Source organism: Castor canadensis, chromosome 7, assembly GCF_047511655.1.
Source record: "Castor canadensis chromosome 7, mCasCan1.hap1v2, whole genome shotgun sequence".
Lineage (NCBI taxonomy): Eukaryota > Metazoa > Chordata > Mammalia > Rodentia > Castoridae > Castor > Castor canadensis.
The window spans coordinates 35,720,037-35,734,493 of NC_133392.1; the positions used below are offsets into that span (position 1 = coordinate 35,720,037).

The 14,457-nt window shown below is 50.0% G+C and overlaps 1 long non-coding RNA gene across 4 annotated transcripts; it reads left to right on the forward strand.

Moving 5' to 3' along the window:
- The first annotated feature begins 637 nt into the window (after window positions 1–637).
- On the forward strand, window positions 638–5,712 carry LOC141424777 (uncharacterized). Of its 4 annotated transcripts, none has more exons than XR_012449687.1 (3): window positions 638–3,977; window positions 4,348–4,784; window positions 4,902–5,712. It is a non-coding gene; the product is annotated as an uncharacterized lncRNA (long non-coding RNA). The 4 variants fall into 4 exon arrangements; XR_012449686.1 differs by having other exon boundaries at window positions 638–3,360; window positions 3,772–3,977; window positions 4,348–5,712; XR_012449684.1 differs by having other exon boundaries at window positions 4,348–5,712.
- Window positions 5,713–14,457: the final 8,745 nt, after the last annotated feature.

The following is a 14,457-nucleotide window of genomic DNA, read 5'->3' on the forward strand; positions in this document are numbered from 1 at the left end:
CACCGCCCCGCAAAGCACCTTGTCCGAGGCATTGAGGTCAGCCCCGTGTCCTGCCAGGCACTCCACAATGTCGTGGAAGCCCCTGGCTGAGGCCGTCAGCAGGGGTGTCTCCCTCTCGGTTTCTGACGTTCACACTGCAGCCGGCTTCACAAAGGGACTTGGCCACCACGTGGTAACCGTGCCAGGTGGCACAGTGCAGGGGGTTTTCTTCTTCCTGGCCACGGACATGAGGGCACTCACATCAAAGGAGGTGCAGGGCAGGGTCAAACACTATGGCAAAGTCATGTCAAGGTCGTGGATGGAAAGACATCACAGCTAATGGGGGGGAGGTGACTGTGAAACAGGGGCACCAGTGGGAGCCACTGTCACCAAGCATTGTCGGTCTTCGTTTTCTTTCTCAATGCTTGAGTGTTGGGTGGACCTGACTCTCTCAGTGCATGACACACGAGTGACTTGGATGCCCACTGGGGACCATCGGCTCGGCTCTCCCGAACACAGAGCCTTCATGCTGGGGGCTCAGCTACCTGCGGTGTCCACGGTGGGAGGACGCCCCCTGAGCGGTCCTCACACCACACGCCTTCTGCCACCTCGGCCAGGAGGCAACCAAGGTAGCCATGCATGCTACCAAGTGCATGTGGACTGGAGGCCCCCAGACTGTGAGGTCTTTCCCCTCACCATCCGTGTCCCTAGACACACTTCGGCCTTGGAGAGCCCATGACAGCATGGTGGCCACAGATTCCGAAGCCAGACTTTGTATGAGAGCTTGGGCGAGTTGTGGCACTTTTCTGTCCCCCATCTGAGAGACAATGGTGATGGGGATGCTCACACACCTCGCAGGACTTCCCGGGGAGGAAATGAATGCATGGAGCACTTAGCCACACGTCAGGTGTTGCAGAGGGCTGGGCTCGATGGCCTTGGTCATAAATGACAACAAGCCTGACTCCTATGGACCCTGCTGTGTCCCCTGGCTGCCTGACCACCAAGACAGAAAGCAGAGGGAGTGAGCCCCGTCGGCTCCGGCCACCCACCTTGTCCTGGAAGTCGGGATTCGAACCGAAGCTGCAGAGCAGCTGGATGACGTCCGTGTGGCCATAACGGGCTGCCACGTGCAGGACCATCTCTCCAGACTGCAAAGGAAAAGGGAGGGATAGTTAGAGCCGCCTCTGTGAGCAGGACCCTATCTCCAAAAGAAAATAACCAGAAAGAAAGGGTTGGCAGAGTGGCTCAGGTGGTAGAGCACCTGCCTCACAAGTGCAAAGCTCTGAGTTCAAACCCCAGGACTGACAAAAAAGAAAAAAAAAAACCACCAAAAATTATTTGCTTAACAAGTTTCTCAGGCATGTCTGCTTACAAACCCGGTTCTTACACTCTCGGGGATTTTAAGGAATGGACAACAGATTTCTGTGAATTAATAGCAATAGGACAACTTCTTTAAGATACTTTAACTTTACTCCACTCCCTAAAAAAATGTCAGAAAAAAACTAACTTAAAAAAAGACAGCCAGGGGCTGGTGGCTCACACCTGTAATCCCAGCTGCTCAGGAGGCAGCAATCAGGAGGATCTGGTTCAAAGCCAATCCCATGCAAACAGTTCATGAGACCCTATCTTGAAAATACCTAACACACACTTACAAAAAAAAAAAGGCTGGTGGAGTGACTCAAGGTGAAGGCCCTGAGTTCAAACCCCAGTACAGGGAAAAAAAGAAAAAAAGGCAAAACAAGTTATTTTATCGCCAACTGCCAGAAAATGGCCACAATAAACACCTGTGTCACAGTTAGGGTCTCAGATGTCCCCCAGAGGCTGTGTCTGTGTGGTCAGCCTGGGGCAATGGCCACAATGGTGGGAGGTAGGGGGACACTTAGAGGTGGGGCCTTGTGGAGGAAGTGAGGTCACCGGGGGGTGGGGTGGGGGAGGAAAATGCCCTTGAAGAGGGTCGTGGGACCCTGGACCAGATATCATTGGCACAAAGTGGACAGCTTTGCTCCCTGACAAGGTATTTTGCCTTACCTTGGGCCCCAAAGCAACAAAGTTACAGTTTTAGAGGACTGTAACCTCTAAAACCAGAACCCAAAATAAGCTTCTCCTCCTAAAAGCTGATTTCCCCAGACAGAGCTAAGATGGTGCTTTCTGCCTGACTGTCAGGCAATACGTGACCTGTGCGACCGTGTGGCCACCTGGGGTACACGCAGAAGATCAGCCCGTGAGCTCTGCAAGCAGAAGCAATGCACAGAAGAACAACGAGGGGACAGGAGGGTGGGAATCCCGGGCTCAGTCAATGCTGCCAACTGACTTACAGACTGTGTAAAACACACACGTGTTAAAGTAAGGTAACCAGAAACTTCAGTAACGTCTTTACCACCCCCTGCCCCAAAAAATCTTCACTCTGTGCTCTCTGGTTAATCAACTGACTGTAAGATCAACACTGCCAGCCTCTTCAAAGAGGAAGAGTACTAGAGGTTTGCTTAAAAATACAAGAATAAAAGAGTGAACATAGAGTTTTTAAACCTATTGGAATCACCCTATATGAAGGGGACTAAGGAAAAAGGGAGAGAAATAGGACGAACCAGTCCAGGTTATCATACAAACATGGAAATGTCACCATGAAACTCCCTCTACACAAACAGAATGTATACAAACAAAGATCTTACACAAACAAAAATACCTTTCTTTTTCCCCCAAAAAATGAATGATAGGAAGGTAAAACAGGTCCTGTCTGGGAGGTTGGCATCAGTGGGTGTCGTGGAGGAGGATATAAGGAAAGGATGAAGGAGAGTAAAAACAGTGGAATATTATGCACTCATGAATGGAAATGGAAAATGAGATGTACTGAAACTATTCCAGGAATGGAGGGAGGGAGGATAAAGGAGAGTGATGGAGGGGTGAATTTGACTGTGATATATGGTAAGAACGTCTGTAAATGTCACAATGGAGCCCCAGTGCAACAATCAAAGTTAAAATTACTCTGTGTATGTCTCTCTCTCTATATATACATATGTAACAGATTACAACAGTAGAACAAGCCACAGGAGACAGGAGCGTCCCCCTTTGCTCCCCTGTGGTCCTGAGTCCTTATTCACAGGGTCCTGGTGCACAGGACAGCCATTTATTCCTTCCTCCTCAGAGGCGCGGTCTCACCTTGTCTTTAACATCCAAAGGGCATTTGTTGTCGTTGAGAAATTTCAACGCATCCACGTGGCCGTGCAGAGAAGCCCAGAAGATGGCGTTGGACCCACCCTGCGGAAAGATCAAGCAGAATGGGGTTCTGGGGAGCTGCTGGCTTTGAGAACATTTCCCTCCCAAGTGACAACAACCGCAGAGGGGCCACTCCCAAGAGGAACAGAGCCCCACCTGACTTCCGGGGTTTGTAGGATGGCTGTGTGATTGTGACCAATGGAGGTGGTCGGGGGAAGCAGGCCAGGGGCCTGAGGGAACGCTCTGTCTCTGTGCCACCGTGGGAACTACTTTGCAAATGCAAAATCCTTCCAAAGTAAAAATAGGGTTCTCTCTTTTTTTTTAAACCCTCATTTCTACCTCTGGTGACAATTTCTTGCAGAGCCAGCCCTGGCATGTGCAGGGGATTGGTTCTTGAACCCTCCAGATACCCAAACCCACAAGACAAACATCCCTTCCAGAAAATGGTGTGGCGTTTGCACAGAGCCAACCCGCGGCTTCCCCCAGGCTGAACCCCTCACTGCATCCCAGACACAGCCCGCCCAGACAGTTGTTATACGAGGGTAGCAAGACGGAAAACTTCTGTAATATTTTTTTCAGATATTTTTGGTTCACGTTTGAACCCATGGGTGTGCAGTCTGTGGAGATGCAGGGCTGACTGCACTACCAAGGGCCAGATCCACCGTGCACAGCTCTGTGGGAAGTCAATGGCAGCCACTGCCCGTGGCTCATGCCTGTAATCCCAGCTACTCAGGAGGCAGAGAGCAGAAGGATGGAGGTTTGAAGCCAGCCCAGGAAAATAGTTTGTGAGACCCTATCTCAAAAAAAACCCAAAACAAAACAGGGTTGGTGGAGTGGCTCAAGTAGAGGAGATAGAGGAGAAGATGGAGGAGCAGATGGAGGAGGAGGAGGAGGAGGGAAAGAAAGAAGGAAGAAAGGAAGCAAGGAGGGAAGGAAGGGGGGAGTGAGGAGGGGAAGGAAGGAGGGAGGGAGGGGAGGAGGGAGGAAGAAAGGAGATAGGGAAGGAGGGAGGGAAGGAAGGATAAAAGGGGGAGGAATGAAGGAAGGAGGGAAGGGAAGAGAGAGAAGGGAAGTCTGGGACAGGTGACAGACCCTTGTGATAATCATCAGCTGTTAATAAACTGTCTACACCCCTAATTCCATCCACACCTCCAGGCGCGCCATCCTTGCTCGGCTGCGTAAAGAGCCTGCAGGAGGACGCGTTTCTGAGCAGGTGAAGTAGGTGGCGGACCCCCCTGGGTGTGACCTCTAACACTGCTGTCAAACGCAGTCAGCCCGGAAGGAGTAAAAGCAAGCAAGGTAGAGCTGAGCGGTGGAGCCGGAGCCACCGGGGAGGGCAAGGCTCGTCCACATGCATGAGTGTTGAATCCACCCACTGTCTAAGCCATGCGCCTTCCTTCCCGGGAAAGCGAGGAGCACTGGGATGCACGTGTCTCTCCATTACCCCTGTGATGTGCAGACAGTCGGAAACACATAAGGACAGGAGCCCATTTCCGAGAAAAGAACCATGACCTTGTCCTGGATGTCGATTCTGGAGCCTCTCTTGATGAGCAACTGCAGTATCTGAATATTCCCGCAGCCGGCAGCAATGAGTAAGGGAGGGATCCCGTGCTGGAACAGAGAGAGAAAACAACAAAAAAGAAGGAGTTTTCAGGTCTGGTGGCCCGGCAAAGCCCAAGGTCTCCCCACTGTCCCCCACACCTCCCCAGGTCTGGAAAGACACCGAGCTGCCAGGGACAAGCAGCCCTTCCTCTTTGGGAGTCACAATCAAAGGTCCGATTGCCATTTGCAGGATGAGGAGGTCCAAAATTTCAGGGCAGAAGCTGGAGAGTGAAGGAAGGCCCTCGGGAGCAAGGCCATGTTCGCAACCCTGCATCATTAAACGGAAGTGATTTTTGCCTCCACATGGAGGTTCTGACGGGAAGGGGGCAAACAAGCAGTGGGGTCTTTTGGTCACTGGGACCCCCGTCCACCCTGGCAGGGGAGAAGCAGACCTTGTTGGGTTGGTTAACATCATAGTTGGACAAGGAGCCCAGGAGGTGCTGCAGGCCGGGGACATTGTCGTCACTGATGGCATGGACGATGGCTTTCATGACAAAAGAGTCCTCCTCATCCTGAGGCAGCCATGGGGGACAGAACAAGAGTTAGCACGCTGGCCACCGTCCTCTTGCCAACATGAGAGAGACCGCTGCTCCCTTGTGAAAGACAGGACTCCCAGGACGGCAAATAACCCCCAGCCACAGGGTCCTGAAGGGAACTGGGAGGTGACGTGTCGCAAACTAACACCATTTCCTATTTCCCCTAGCCCAAGGCCACCTGCACTGCAACCCGGAAAGCAAACAGCTTTCAAGACTGAGATTCTGAACAAGGACGATGAAAATTGACCCTTCGTACATATCTCGGGACTCTCTACCTGGATAAGAAAAAGAACATCCAAAGAACCAGGGAAATGGAAACTTTGAAGAAGGAAGTCTTCATTTGCAAGTTTTCTAATTCTGTAATATAATTTTTTTAAGATAACTTAAATGTCTTCCTTATCCATGTCTAAAATATGTCAAAATTTGGACTATATATATCTATACACACACACACACACATATATGATTAGCATATATATATACATTTAATGTATATATTATGTATATGTGTAATTAGTACATATATGCCCTCATTGGCTACTGAAATTTCAGATCTGGAAGAGGGACAGCCAGAGGCTAAGTGCTTGTGAGATGGAATGGAGAACCCTTGGTTTTCTCTACAGATCTGAATGCAAACAAATCCCACAAGGGTTTTAACAGGATCTGTATGGGACGTGCACTTAGCAATGCCATAGGCTCTGCATTTCTGTCACAACCCAGGGACCACTTGCACGGGGGCAAAAGCAATGCAGCAGAGTCTTGGTTCAGGCCCTGGAGTTGGCAGCACATGGGGTGCGGAGGGAATGTGCAGAGGGAATCGGCCCACCTGTAGCTCCTGGGTCACCTTGGTCCCTCTCCTATGAGCCTCACTGTGACACGTGCAGTCCTCCTAACTGAATATTCAGATGACAGAATTTGCACTCTTCGGCCACTCTCATGACTTCCCTATCAGGAGTTTCCATCTTTCCCCCAGATCGGGGCTGGCCCCTCGCACAGTCCCCAAGCAAGGCTTCCTCCTCCTCTTCTCCCTTTCCTCCTAGCTTCCTTCTCTTCTTTTTGTAACATCTCCTCTCTCTTTACCCTGCAAGGTCAGACCTGGGACCTTAGTAAAGCTACTGGCTTTGGAGGAAAAACAAGAGCTAGTGTCTGCTGGTGTGTGACCCTTGGCCTTGGAGTCTTCCACTCCACCCAGGAAACGCTGACTATTGGGTTACGGGACAGGGTGGTTCCCACAAAACTACCCGGTCTGCCTTTTCTGGAGTCCCCTTTGCCTCCAGAGTTAACAAAGCCCTGTTGTTTGATGGTGGGCGAGAAGCTTGTTGAATTCAGATGGGTGCTGTCCTATCTGAAGAGCTAATCTATGACTCGGTTTCAGTGTGGACCGGGGGAAATTGTGGTGCTGTTCTCGGGGGCGCTGGGCCATCAGTACAATGTCAATAAATAAATTAAGTGAGTTTGGCCTTCTGGCCTACCACGAGACACACCGGCCAGCAGGACAGCGTCCTCCCCTAAAGCTGGTGGGGGAAGAGGATGGGGACTGTGTTTTGGACCACCTTGGTCCCTGGATTCTCCTGTGTCAGTGACAATTGAGAGCTCTCATTGTAGGTCATGCAACTTAGAACGGGCTCTTTCCTGTGCTGCTGGCTACCCTGTCTTTTGGCGAAGAGAGAGGCAGAGGAGAGCTAGTGAGGAGAGCAAGTGTGTGTGATTGGTGGGGGGGTTGTTTTAGAGGCACAGCGGGGAAGAGTACCAAGCAAATCAAAGTGAAAAAGGGAGGGAAGAAACAACAGGGTACACCCAGTCAGTCTTCCATCCACAGAGGACCAAGCCAGGGACATTTCTTTGGGGTTTTGTGGATTTGTTGGACAGACAGATCTTAGAAGCTCTGCACACACAGCACTGACACTTACCAACGTGTCATCGCTTCTGGCGACGCTCATGTTACTTCTGGACAAGAATGACCTGGATAATCTTTGGCACAGTGATATCAGATGAACGGATTGCTTTAAAAGTAGGGGAAAAAAAAAGAGAGAGACATAAAAAATTCAGGAGAGGAGGAAGGAGCTTATGTAACCATGTTCAGATCAGTAGGGTGAGCAGGCTTGGGGACAGGGTTTGCTTTCTTTCCCGGGGTGGGCTGGGGGGTGGGAGAGTGGGGGTGGGAGAGTGGGGGCGGGGGGGCGATCCCACAGTGGGCTGGACGGATGGACGGTATTTGAGTCAAGGATGGTTTTAAAGGTTTGATAAATCAAGAGAACAGACAGAGATTTAACTGCATTATGAAACTGCACGGCTACAGCTCCACAACCTGTCTGTCTCCATACTGTCTTCCATCCTTTCTGGAATGTGACTGGAACCCAAGAAACCCTGTGGGTCCCCCTCAGAGGGGGACTTGCTCTGAGTCCTCTGGACCCAGGTAAGTGGCACTGGTAGATGATACGATCGCCAAAATGCAAATGGTTGGACTGGAGGTGTGGCTCAGGTGTTAGAACATCTGCCTAGCAGGCATGAAGCCCTGAGTTCAAATCCCAGGGCTGCCAAGACAAACAGAAAGCGTCTTGTTGTTGAAATGAACTGGAGGGAAGCCTGCTTAGTCTACAGGACAAATGTCTTCTGCACCAAAGCAGAAGCAACAGTTAGAAAAGAGAAAGAGAGAGAGACAGAACCTCAATGGTGGGTTCTTCTCAAATCTTAAGCCTTACTCTCAGGGCTTTGTTTGAGAGTCTACGCATTTCATTGCATTAATTTTAAAATTTGCCCTGGGAATGGTTTGGGTGAAAAAAAAATGCAAAATTGTATTTGAAAGAGTGAGTTAAACAGAACTAAAATAGTTTTCACTTGTCTTGGAAACCTGGGCAACAGTGCAGAAGATGACAGAGTGACTTTTTGAAATCCGGGTGTGTTTTCTCAGTGCAAATATGGGGAGAGGTGAGCCCTGACCAGGCGGAGCTGTGTAGAGGAGATCTCAAACAATCTTACTTTCCATTTCTTCTGGGCTGCAAACTTCTTGAATTTCTCCATGTTTACTGCCGATGCTTTTCAACTAAGTGCTTGTTGTGTCTCTTTAGGTTAAAATGAAAGTTTAAGAGGGGGAAAAAAAAAGAAAAATTAGAACAGGTTCTGTGAAGACTATTTGAAACCTGTCATTATTCCTCCAAGGTTACATATTCATCTTCCTAAAAAAATAAGTAGTGGGTGCCGGGAAAGCCCGGGAGATCCAGGAACCCAGGCTTAGTGGCCTGGCTCGACAGCCATGGGGTGATCTAACACATAGACTGAGCCTAGAGCCAAACTAAACACTGCCTTGCACACCGGCAGTCTGAGGGTGGGAAGACTCAGGGGAGGCCATTTGGACTTGGGTATCATTAAGTAATTTTGAGCAGGGAGGGATGTCAGAAGTGTGCAAATTTGGGTTTCACTGCACCATTCAAAGGCCTTCCACCGACCACACCTTGCTCGGTGGGTGTGTTTAGGTGCTGGCAGCTGTCAGGAGGTCACCTGGGCACAGGGTCCTCTGCTTGCCCAAATCCTGCTTCTGCAATGCCTGCCTATTGGTTCCGCGGTGTTCTTAAGTACCATATTCACCTGCTAAGGTTTGGATCACAAGTGTCCCCATAAAAGGCTCATGAAGTAGGACAGGTGAGCAGCCTGGGGTGCCACTGGGAAGCAGAGGAACCTTTTAGGAGTCTAGTGAGAGGAACTTAGGTCATTGGGGGTATGCCCTTGAAGGGGACATGGGGAGCTCTGCCCCTTTCTCTCTCTCCCTCTCCCCCATCTGTCTCTGTCTCTATTTCTCCCTCTCCCTCTCTCCCTCTACCCCTTCCTCTTCCTTCCTCCCTCTCCCCCCCACTCCCGTCTCTGTCTCTGTCTCTCTCTCTTTCTCTCTCCCTTGCTCTTGCTCGCTCTCTCTCCCTCTTCTGGCTACCATGATGTGAGTACCATCGTGTGTTCCTCACCACCGGCCACGACACAAGAGAAACTGACCATGGCCTGAGACCTCTGGCACTGTGAGCAAAGTAAGTTACCTCCTCCCCGCCCAGCTTTTGTCACGGTGACAGAACGCTAAGTGCCCCAGCCTCACTCCTGTCCATTTTCAGATTAAGACAACTTAAGTTTCCTCAGCCCAACCAATGCCAGCGGGGCAGGTGTCACCTGCCTGAGGACAACCATGTGGCCTGGTCAAAGGAATCAGTGTTGGTAGAGTTTTAGATTTTTCCAACAGAGGCTGGATATCCAGATTTGATGGGGTCTTCCCGGCTGGGAATTCATTGAAATTTTAAAGCACACTGTTTGGTCAAACAGTCAAGCCAAACATGGCTGTTGAGTGGACTTGATCACTTCTGGCCCTGCTCTGTGATATCCATTTCTGTCCCTCCGCCTCTGCCATCAAGAGGGAGACACTCTACTCCGTCAGAATGAATTAAAAATGGCACCGATGGCATGCCCAATATCCCAAGGTGGCTTGTGGTGAGTCATAGAGTGACAGGACAAGTGAAGTCTAGAATCCCCAAACTGATCTCTGAGAAAATGATTAAAACAGCAAGGTGACACACCACTTACCTTGATCCAGGGGTGCTGCAAGCTGTCTTGGATTGTCATTCTCTTCCTTTGGGGGAGGAGGAAAGGGGAAGAAAGAAAGAAAAACAAAACTGGTGACAGCAGCAAACAGTGGCTGACCCAGCGGACACGCTCAGAGAGGATAGCCAGAGACAACCCTGGCCTTGTGATGGCTTTGTAATGCCTCAGCGGGGACAAGGGGTCCCCTGTGCATTTACTGAAGCTCTATTTCCCTCTGGCAGGGAACAGCCAGGGTGTGACAAGGTCATGAGGTGCACAGGGCAGGCGCTGGTCCCAGGCCAGCTGAGCTACTGCTCAGCCCCTTTTGGGAACAGGGGAGACTCACTTTGGGTCCTTGACCAGAAGTCTCCTGATGAAATCTTTGGCCAGGGCACTGGTGTTACTGAAGTATTCTTCCCCAAACTCGTAGTTGATAGCGGATACATTGGTTAACATTTCTTGCTTAGTGTCTCCAAGAAACGGGGAGGCCCCACTTAGGCTGTTAGAGGTAAGGTGCAACACAGGACATTAACAGAGTGCCCCCTGCACTGTCCCTTTCCCCCAGGGCAGGTGACAAGGGGAGTGTGGCATGGACTGCAATCTGGTCACTGGGGTGGTCACTTTAGAACTTAATTACATTTCACGAACAAAGGTGTCAGCCTAACGGGAAGGATTCATTCAGAAAGTCAATCTGCAGGACACAGTCGAGACCCTGGCACACAAATGTTTATCACAGCACTATCCACAACAGCCTCGGTGTGGAAACAGCCCAGGTGCCCTACAACTGGTGAACGCATCAAGGAAATGTGGTAGATGTACACACAATGGAGTTTCACTCAGCCAGAAGGAAGAGCGACAAGTGGTTTCAAAATAAATGGATGCAACTGGAGGACATCATCGTAAGTGACATTAGCCAGGCTCAGAAAGACAAAGGCCACCATGTTTTCTCTCGTATGTGGAATACAGACCCTACACAAATGCAGCAATATTATGAAACACAGGTCACACTAAGGGGAGGTGACACACGAGAGAGGGAGGTGAAAGAAGGAAGTTAGGAAGGTGAGTGTGGCTGATGCACTTTCTATACAAGAATGAATATAGGATTTTAAACCTGTTGAAATCACCATAAGAAGGGGACTAAGGTAGAAAGGAGAAAAATAGAGGGGATGAGCCAATTCAGGTTATAACACATATATCCATGGAAATGTCACAAGGAAACTCTCTGTACAGCTATCTGAAACAAACAAAAATGTCTTTTTTGAAAACTGGAGGACAAGCCTGTAATCCTAGTGACTCAGGAGGCCAAGATCAGGAGGGTCATGGTTTGAAGCCAGCCCCATACAAATGGTTTGTGAGAGACCTTATCTCAGAAATACCCAGTACAACAAGGGGCTGGTTCAAGTGGGAAAGCTCCCACCTAACAAGAGTGAGGCCCTGAGTCCAAACCCAGTGCTGAAAAAAAAAAAAGGAAAACAGAAGATAGAACAGGTCCAGTCTAGGGGCTGGTACCACTGGGAGGGGGAGGATATAAGGACAGGGCATCGGAGGGTGAATATGGTGGAATATTATGCACTCATGAATGAAAATGGAAAAGTGAGACCTGCTGAAACTGTTCCAGGAATTAGGGGGGATAAAGGGGAATGATGGAGGGGGTGAATTCAACTGTGACATACTGTAAGAGCTTTTATAAATGTCACAATATACCTCCAATACAACAATAATAAAAAAATTTAAAGACTAGTAAAAAAATTTTAAAAACAACAAAACAACCCACAAAACGTGAATCTGAAACAGTGTCTATGAGTTTACAGCAAAACCCCTTCTTCCTGCTCATCTCAGTAATGGATGGCTGTGCGTTCTCACACTGACTCTGCCACAAGTCTGCAATGACAGGCTCTGTGCTGGGAGAAGATGCTCAGCCACTATAGGTGAGAGATATTTTGGGATGTAAAGTGAATATGCTTACCAAAGGAGCGTGCATGGCTGGAGAGACATTTAATGGCTAGCGAGACACACGGTCTCAAAGAAAAAGGAAGAACTACACGAGTTGAGGGCTGTGGTACTTACAGAATGTAGGTTATGACCCCGATACTCCTAAATGCAAAAACAGAACAAAACAGTGCATCAGGAGAACAGCAAGATCAACCAGAGACATGACAGCACAAAGGGCGCGTCCTTACCACATGTCAGCCTCGAGACCCAGGGGTTCGTAATTAACAATCTCAGGAGATGAGAGGAAAACAGACGGCCATTAGCTCGGAACACAAGTCAGGGAAACGACCTTCCTCACTGTGGGGGCAATGGCGGCCAGCCTGATGTTTATGAGATATCAACCAACACTGGAACGAAGTCACTTACCAACAAACTCCGGGGTCCCGAATATGTTTTTGAATTCATTTCCGAAGTCAATTTTGTGAGCCAAACCAAAGTCAATAATCTTGATCCGAGGTTTGGGGACATTTCTGTCCAGAAGCATTATATTCTCAGGCTTCAGAGAGAGAGAGAAAGAGAGAGAGGGATTTAAAACAAACACACAAACGAGCAAAAAACTATACTATGTCACGATGCTGAAGACAGCATGGCAGAATAGTTTTTTTCCCCATTCCACCCAAAAACAAAATGACCAAAAAAAATAGGGAGAAAAGGGATTGGTTGAACGAGAATACGGGAAAAACCGTGTGGGTTCTCCAAGGATTCGAGGACACATGCGAGGAAAAGGGGAGGCAGGACGCACAAGGAAGCTGGGTAACGGGTGTCTCATCTAGGTGCAGGTGATGGGAGGTGCAGGTAACAGGAGGTGAGGGTGACGGGAACGCGATGCCTCTGGCAAGGTGACAACAGAGCAGACCTCCCAGTTGGACCACCTGGAGCGCTGGCCCGGCTCCCTGTCCTGGACTCACTGTCACGCTTCCTGCTTCCCCTGTGACTTTGGGGGCATGACTCACACGTCTGTCTGTCTCCCGTCATCCCGAGAGCCCAGGCGGCCAGCCTCAGTGTGGACTGTGCTTGGCAGCCAGCGACAAGGTCAGGCCCCAGCCTTGCATCAGGAGGAAAGCAAAGCCCGAGACTCTAACGCTTCACCCGCAGCCCCCGAGGGCAGATGCCAGGCCAGACACTGGCCATGGCGGGCTGCAAATGGCCGCAGATAAAGACCCGGTGAGTAAGGGGCCCCCGGGGACTCTTCCCCACGGGTTCCTTGTGCAGCCTCCATCCCGCAAACTCATCAGGTATCCCAGTGAGAGGCACACATCATGACAATTAATATTAATCAATTACTGATTGACATTCAAAATCCCATTTGTTAAACCCATACAGTCACCTCAACCCCTCTCAGCGGACCAACCAGGAAGCCTGGCTGGCCACAAGCTCCCACACGGCCTCAGCGACATGTACCTTCAGATCGAAGTGTGCAATCTGCAGGGAATGCAGGTAGTAGACGCCATTTAGAATCTGCTTGAACTATTTACCTGGGCTTCCCAAGTAGCTCACCCCAGTGAGACTGGCCCTTGGAAGCAAAAACTATGGGCCAGACGGGAAGATGGAACAGCCTGTCCTAACTTTTTCTGTCCCCATCCTGCCTGGGCTCCTTGCATGTGCACTGAATGAGGCCCAAGGTGACATCCTTCACAGGGCTGTGCCACTCCTCAAGCCACACAGGGGACAAGCAGCACGGTAGCTGGAATCAAATGTCGCCGTAGTGGGTGAGAAGTACAAAGCGCTCTGTGTGTCACTCTCTCAGCCCTACAGCAGTGCCTGGTTGTCACTGGAGGGGATGTCGGGTGTTGAGTGCTTTGTGAGAATCCTAAGCCAGAAGAGTCTAAGAATGTCCCTGACTTGAAATTGTGCCACTGTCCACAACATTTAAAGTATCTTTCCAAGGGTTTGTTTAAAATTCCAGGTCTTGTGAGGTAGCAAGTCCCCCGATGAAAAGACCCCCACGCTGGATACAAAAGCACTGTTAGCACCATAGAACAAGAAGAAAAGGCAGTGAACAGCAGACACCCAGCCAGCTCCCCATCTCCAGTTCATGTGACTTTGGGAATGCTGATACTGCTGGGCCTTGATGATCTGGGATGCAGAGGAGGCCTGAAAGAGGATGGCTTCCAGAGAGAGGGCTGGGGCCACCTGGGATGGCCTGGAGCTCACTGCAGATGGCGGGGAGGAAACCACGCAAAAAGAGAGCAACAAGAGCTGGGCACAGTGGCCACATCTGTTGTCCCAGCTACTGCAGGAAGTTTGAAACAGAACTTTGGTCCAGGCTGCCCTGGACAAAAAGTGAGACCCTATCTCTAGAATAACCAGAGAAAAAAGGGCTGGGGTATGGTTTAAGCAGTAGAGCATCTGTCTAGCAAGTGCAAAGCCTGAGTTCAAACCCCAGTAGTGCCAGAAAAGAAAAAAAAAAAGAAGAGAGAAAGAACTTGTGCTGCTTCTCACTGGTCAATTGAGTCGGAGGGCTCAGCCCCACAAGCACAGAGGGCAAGGGGCTGGACTTTCCAGAATGAATGGGATGCTGAGCACACCACCTGCTCTTTGAAACCCAGGTCCGACACACCCTACCCTCCTCTGCACG